Source organism: Nipponia nippon, unplaced genomic scaffold (assembly GCF_047370975.1).
Source record: "Nipponia nippon isolate SJK-2023a ecotype South Korea unplaced genomic scaffold, ASM4737097v1 scaffold_9, whole genome shotgun sequence".
Classification (NCBI taxonomy): Eukaryota; Metazoa; Chordata; class Aves; order Pelecaniformes; family Threskiornithidae; genus Nipponia; species Nipponia nippon.
In genome coordinates, this window is record NW_028262413.1 from 43,912,824 (window position 1) to 43,919,856 (window position 7,033).

The following is a 7,033-nucleotide window of genomic DNA, read 5'->3' on the forward strand; positions in this document are numbered from 1 at the left end:
TTTATTTTCCATTGATATTAACAGTTGTAATAATAAAACTGAAACAAAATTAAATTCTAGTGACATTTGAAAGGAAAAGTAAAAAAAAAATTGGCTCCTAAAATAATGGGATTTGAAGGTTTTTTTGTCCAATTTGGAGAAAAACGGGTTTTGAAATACTGGAATCCCCTGCAAGATGAGATTCCCAGTGTCAGCTAACCCTCCTATCTTGAAAACAGATAATTTGCTGGTGAGCTAAGTCACTGGATTAAAATAATCAGAACTGTGTTAGAATGTGTTAATCAATGTCCCCAAGCAGTCCTTTTCCCAGTTTGTCTCAAACAAATAGTCTATGTACTTCTATCAGGTAATTGAACCAGGTCCCCTCACATACAGTGTCACAGGAATTCAAACGACAGTCCTTGTAGATCCGGTCCTTGTAGATCCTACAAAGCGAGTCATTATTAACATAATTATTTGTGTGATCTTCAATCAAGGATGTCATCACATTTTCTTAAACATAATATAGATTAAAAATAAGACATTATTGATTGGTTCTGAGAGAGAAAGGTCTCAAGTTTCACGTGTAGTGTTTGCCTTCAGTGGTAGTTTTCTTTATACATTAGATAACACTCATAACCTTGTAGCCATTGTGAGTACTGAGCTTTCTTTTGAAGCTTACATCAATCATATAATTAAGACATCTTAGTACTACTTTTGCAATCTAGCCAGATTGTGATCTGTGCTCCCTGGGCCTGTTTCTGAAACTTCAATTCATGTTCTTTCTTTTTTGTATGTGTGCATGTGTCACGTAATTACCGCTCGTCTGTCTTTATGCTTCTTCCAGGTACTTTTTGTGGTTGGTCCAAATTTCTTTAGATTAGCCTTCCTGTTAGCTCTAAGTCTTTCCATTTTATTACAAAGAAAAATTAATTGGGTTCTAATAATGAGGTAGGCATGCAGGGCACTTACCAATGAAATACAATTGTTTGTGCATAATAGAATCTCTATGGTGGCATCTGCTTGAACAGCTAAATCAAAGACCAACCAAAATCACTGGTTAGAGATAATTATCTTTGCTGTAAAACATGCTCAGATCTATATGGTAGGATAAAAGCTCACCCATGGTATCACTAACCAATACCTTTTTTTTTTTTTTTGTGTGGGGGCAATAATGCGTTAGTTAAAAAAGCAAAAACGTAGACGTCATCTCAGATCAAAATATTCACATGCTCCAACATTAAGCACCTGATCTTTCATTTTATCATCTTAATAAAAAGGGGTCTGAGCTTCAAAGGGGTTGTTGACACTTCATACTACCCTTGCTGCTATGTCTCTTTATTGTTTCTTCTCAGACATGTCTTTTGATACCCAACATTCTTTGCTAAATGTGACATATCATCAGTTTGTGTATTATTGTTGAAGTTTCTTAAAAATTGCTCATTTAAAGGCGTTGGACCTCCCCATATGATTTTCTTTACTACTTCAGTTCTGCATTGAATAGGCATGAATAGAGAATGAAAAAAGCAGATGTGAGGAGGAAAAGATATTTTATAATGGAAAGTATTTTTATAGAAATGATGAAGGCCTCCGTCATAAGGAAGAAAAGTGAGCTGAATTTTTGATGTATAAATCTGAGATACAGTCCTGAATGTGTCAAATGGCTATGTCAGAAAAAGTGACAGTGGTATTTTTTCACTTTATGACCCAATCTGATTCTTATCAAAGTCAGATCTGGCCCATAAAGATCATGGACATCAGCTACTCGATAGACCTAATAAGGCAGGTTTAGTCTTACAGTCTCAAATGCATTTTATCGTTGAAGACCTAAAGCACGCTTAAAATTTTGCATTTAAAACAATGTAAGCCCAGGGTATAATTTGATAAGACATGCTAATGCTGGCAAGACCTCCAATATGCAGACAATTACATCTCTAGCAGATACATTCACAATGCACAGGTTTGGTGGAATAGCTGTAGTGGTAAAACAAAACCATTTAACCTTTAAATAGAGAGAAGGCTTGAGTTTGGGACCATATTTGTGCTACTTTTTCACTCAACTCTAGGCCCAAGTTTTACATTTAGTTATTATTCCCTCTTTCTCCAGAGAGACAAACAGGGACAGGCCATCACCATGTGAATTAATGAACTGCTAGCAATAATTACAATTATAGTTGACAGTCACACTGCAGTGCTCTACCTACTAGTTGTGACACTATGAACAATACCTGAGAGGAAGAATTAAATTCTCCAGAAAGGAAAGAATGGGTTAAAGAGGCATATGGAAATTTACACGAGGGATAATTTAAAGCAACTGCTAAGATTAAAAAAAAAAAGTATAATCACAAAATGTCCACCAATTAAGCCTCAAGAAAATATCTTTTTTTTTTTTTACTTTCGTGTTTCAAGATACAGAGTTCACCCTAGAGCGCTGAATTTCCATTCATGAGCATAGTACATACATAATTAATGCAATCTGCTGTCTGTTATGACTAGAAATGACAGAAATTTATGTGACAGCTACCAAATATGTATATATTTGGTTGTTGTGTATATGGCTGTTAATAGGTTTGACTGTATCTGGCATTGATAATATGCCACCAATGTGGGGAAGTTAAACCTATCCCACGTCTTTCAGGCCTGGTGTGTGGTAGGGCTATCCAATTTGAATAGCTCCTTTATGTTCTTTTTCAAACCAAACGTTTTTATTTTTGTCAATAAACTGTGTCATTTATTATAGTTAAGAAAACTCATGTTGTTTGAGGTCTTTATCAGAGTTCCTACAAATCAGGTTAATTGGTGATCAACAGAGCTTTTCTGCCTTTAATGAGGCCTGGTAGCCCAAGGCAAGGCCCAGCTCTTGATAAGGGACTTTCCCTTTCCTTATTCAGGACTCTTTGATCACTTTTTTTTTACTGGGAGAACAACCGCCGGGAATGTCATTGTTTTTTAATTGCCTGATTACCAAATGTTGGAGATAAAAGATAGATGTTCTCAATTAATAACATTTACATAGATTAGCATCACTAACAAGCCTCATTAGTAGCTGCTGACTTTTGTTTAGACTGCGTCCCATGTCAGTTGTGCTCTGATAGTGCACTGGTAAGTACGTTCTCCGTATTAAAATATATGTCTTTCTAATCTATTTCCATTAATCAAGCTATATATATATATATATGACATTTTAAAGCACAAACAGGCTTTCATTAAAGTTAACTCTTGCTTCTCAGAGCATTCAGTGCAAAGTTGGGTGTATTAGGAGGCTTTGCATCAAAAAAGCCTTGCCTTCTGGAACATTTGTCAGTCCTGGGGTATGTTAATGTATTTAGCATAATAAACAAGCCATCGCAGCCAGTTGCTTAGAGTTCCTCTGCAACTTTATTGATTAATTTTGAACCACCAGATCATTTGTTTTTGCTGTGCCTCAGTCTACTCATCTATGAACCGTATATAGCGATACATGTTTTCCTTAAAAGTGCTTCGAATGCGAGGGCAGAAAATATACTGGTGGCACTCACAATATATTTAATAAACATCTGTATTGAGAAAATAAATCTCTTTTACACCATTCTGTTGGTGTTATCCTTGAAATCTGAACTTCTGCTGAGGCCATTCCTCAGCAGAGCACCTCGTCCTAATGATTAAATCATAGGAGATGTCAAGAGCCTTCAGGTTTGTGCTCCGGGGAGAGGAAAGGAGAGTTAGAGTTTTCTTGGTCCTCACCCCGAGATTGACTTTTCCATTGGCCAATGCACTTGCAAGTGCTGTTGGGGTAGCAGGAGAAACCTCCCTCTCCCCTTCAAGCAAAGCCTCATCAAGTTGGCTGTACTTTAAACACACTTGATTTTTGGCAATAAAAATCTATTTGAGGACTTGTGCTTTTCTGCTTCAAAAACAAAGCAAAACATGTATCAAGCAAAAGAAAGAAAACAGCGCAAGAGCACTGTTAAAAAAAAAGGCTTAACGTGTATAGCTTGCCACAAGGGAAGGGGAAATGGCATTCTGACTGAACTGTCAATGAAATCAAGCTAAAAGCTGAAAGATATATAGAATGCCAAATACTTCAGGAGACAGAGATACACTTCTGCATGTCTTTGTATGTGTGTGTACAATTGGAGATACAAACATGTATGGACTTGTGCAGATTAAAAAATGCTTCTATCTATTATTTTGATCAATGGTCCTCTTTTTTGTATTTTCAACACCTACTGCACCGATACACACAAAACCAATATTTTTTACTCCAGCTGCTTCAAAATCTCTAGTGTCATGGCCTTTGCTTCAATGTTGAAGCTGATTTCAGGGTTGCATAAAAAAAGTAAGCTCTATAGTTCAGTCAAGCATCAACAGTAAAGTGCTAAAGCAGAAGCTTTCGTGCTATCAGTGAATGGATTAAATAAATAAATCAATCAATAGTGTATGTAAACTTTTTTTTAATCCCTCTTTTCAGTAGAAAAACTAAGGTATAGATTCTTCTACGCTTAGTCTTTAAAACAGAAATAGCTTTGTTGAGTTCCACTAGAATCTGTGTTGTAAAATATTTCTCTTGTCAGCAAGGGATATCAGAATGTAAAATCAAACAGAACCCAGGAGGGATAACACATTTTTATTTGTCACATTTTCCAGCCTTTTGGTCATGTGTGTTTCATTTTTATGTTTTTTAAAAAGGGAGAAAATAACCCTTGATCTTCATTTTATTGATGTACCTGTTTCATAGGGCACTACAAACCATGGGGCAGGAAACAAAGGCAAGAAAGATATGGGAACTGGATATTCCATTTGTGGCTTTGCAGCATAAGATGATGGAACTGTGACTACAGGTATGTGCATGTATTTATTTTTTAATGAAGTATCTGTTTTAGAGGAGAAAAGGTAGTACTAAAATTCTTAATGTGCACAGTAGCAAGACTGCTAAGCACCATCATGCATGGTGTCAAAGCCCTAACATGACGGATGTGTTCAGAGAGTGAAATTCATCTTTGTTTATAGGGCCAATGCGGAGCCTGTGAACCACTTAAACACTGTTATGACGGAGGGACACGGACCACAAGCCCACCGCACTTGGGCCCTCGAACAGCCTATGGATGGCCATCGCTTTGGACTCCGGCTGGGTTCAAGCCGTTTTTCCAAGGAAAATGCTTCAGTGCCATTATCTGTCTCCCATACCATCTACTCCACAAATACAAGTTGTTATTATTTATATTTTAATTCTTCCCCACTTTTCCTTTTTAAACTTTCACGCCTTGTTTGTGACCAACACAAAAGAAAAATAAGTTGAGAGAAAGATGAGTCTAAATAAGCAAGCCAGGCCCTTTTCTATACTTACTTTCTGAGTCCAGGTAATTCCAGCATTCTGGTCCTCCAAATTCTTTGATTCATGTTCAGCCAACCAGAATATTTTCCCTCTTGACAAGGTATAATTTCAATGGGGCTGTGTTTTGTCTCTGTATGATACACTTCATATTTTTGATGATTTTGCATCCCTCATACAACATTCTGTCAATTAAAATGATAGCTACTTATGTGGGACAATAAGCGACTGTGAGGGAAGGGATATGTGGAGGCAATTTACAACCTCTAATTCAGCTCCGGGGATGTGATCCAGCACAGCTACCCTGCGATGGCTGTGCCAGGTAATTTGCTGGAACACTCCACTGAGGCATCAGCCTGTTGATTGCCTGATGTGTAAGAGGCCTCAGACTGAGTGATATTCAACAATTAGTTTCAGTAAAAAAATCGGGAATATTTCTTTCAACGTTTGTTTCAAAATATATTACGTTTCCATATTGCAAGGGTTAAAACACGCAGAAAGAGGGAAGCTTAAATAAAATACTAAAGAAATTAAATCACTGTTTTGGTTGAAACAAAACATTGCAGATTAACCTAAGATCATTTTGTTTGTCGCATTGCAATAAACCTTTACATCTGTACTTAAGTACTGTCTGACGCAAATACTATTTAGATCTTTAGGTTCAACTGCAGAATAAAAAACCCCAAACAACTATTTATCACCTAGATCTAGTATTGACCACATTTTCTTCTTAGCTAGTAGAATATTCTAAAAAGAAACAGATGGTTTAAACCATTTTTCTGGTACCAAAATATAAAACTGGTTTAATTAGTGTGTAAGCAGTCAGGGCTACGCACTGCATGTGCAGCTCCCCGCAGCGTATCTTCTCTCCTCCGGCAGTGAAGCGCTGCTGAAATTCTCCCATTCCCGTTCCTCCCATAAACCTTTAGGCCAGATCTTCAATTGATATAAATCAAAGCACCTCCACTGACTTGGATGGAGTTGTGCCAATCTGTGGAAGTTGAGGTTCCATGTTCGTGTCTTAATTCTTGTTTATTTTTTTCCCCTGCCAAATGTATTAAGAAAATAGGGGAATATAGAGGAAATTCCAAATGCTGTTGTAGCATTCATTCATGGTTTGTCCCTTTCAAGAAATGCAAATACACCAGAATATTTTTTTTTTCTGAACACTGTTCTCGTTTAAATATACACCTTTAAATAAAACAGGAGATTTGCTAATGAAATGATGCAATTAGAAGCATATTCTTACAGAATCTACCCAAAGGAGAACAGCAAAGAAGATAAATTTAAATAAAACATCTTTTCCACTGTATAGGGAACAGTTTTTGTAACTGTATTTTTTTCAGTATTTTGTACCATTCCAATTCCTAGAGAAATTATGATTTTTGACAAAAACTACCTGTTCCTATTTAAACTACAAACCGATTCAGGGCAGCTTAGTGGATAAAGCAGCCAGAGTTCACCTACAGGCCCTCTGTTTGAACCAACTTCAGGTTATAACCTAATTGCCTTCTTCGTCTCAGCTCAGCGTCTCCAGGTCAGGCCATGGATCACTGCCAAGGCATTAGGGAAACTTGCAGCAGAGTTGCATGGCCTGAAGACAGACAACTTCAGTTACAAGCTCTGCCTGTCCTGACCCCGATCCTTCACTTGCACGAATATCCTCTGCCTGTTTAAAAGAAGAAAGAAAATGCACGTTCTCTCCAGATCAAAGACGTTATTTGTCTTTGTTTTGCAAGGCGT

General features: G+C 37.1%; 1 long non-coding RNA gene across 1 annotated transcript; it reads left to right on the forward strand.

Moving 5' to 3' along the window:
* Nucleotides 1–3,003: 3,003 nt before the first annotated feature.
* Nucleotides 3,004–5,810, forward strand: LOC148050306 (uncharacterized). Its single transcript, XR_015701666.1, has 3 exons — nucleotides 3,004–3,081; nucleotides 4,697–4,799; nucleotides 4,969–5,810. It is a non-coding gene; the product is annotated as an uncharacterized LOC148050306 (long non-coding RNA).
* Nucleotides 5,811–7,033: the final 1,223 nt, after the last annotated feature.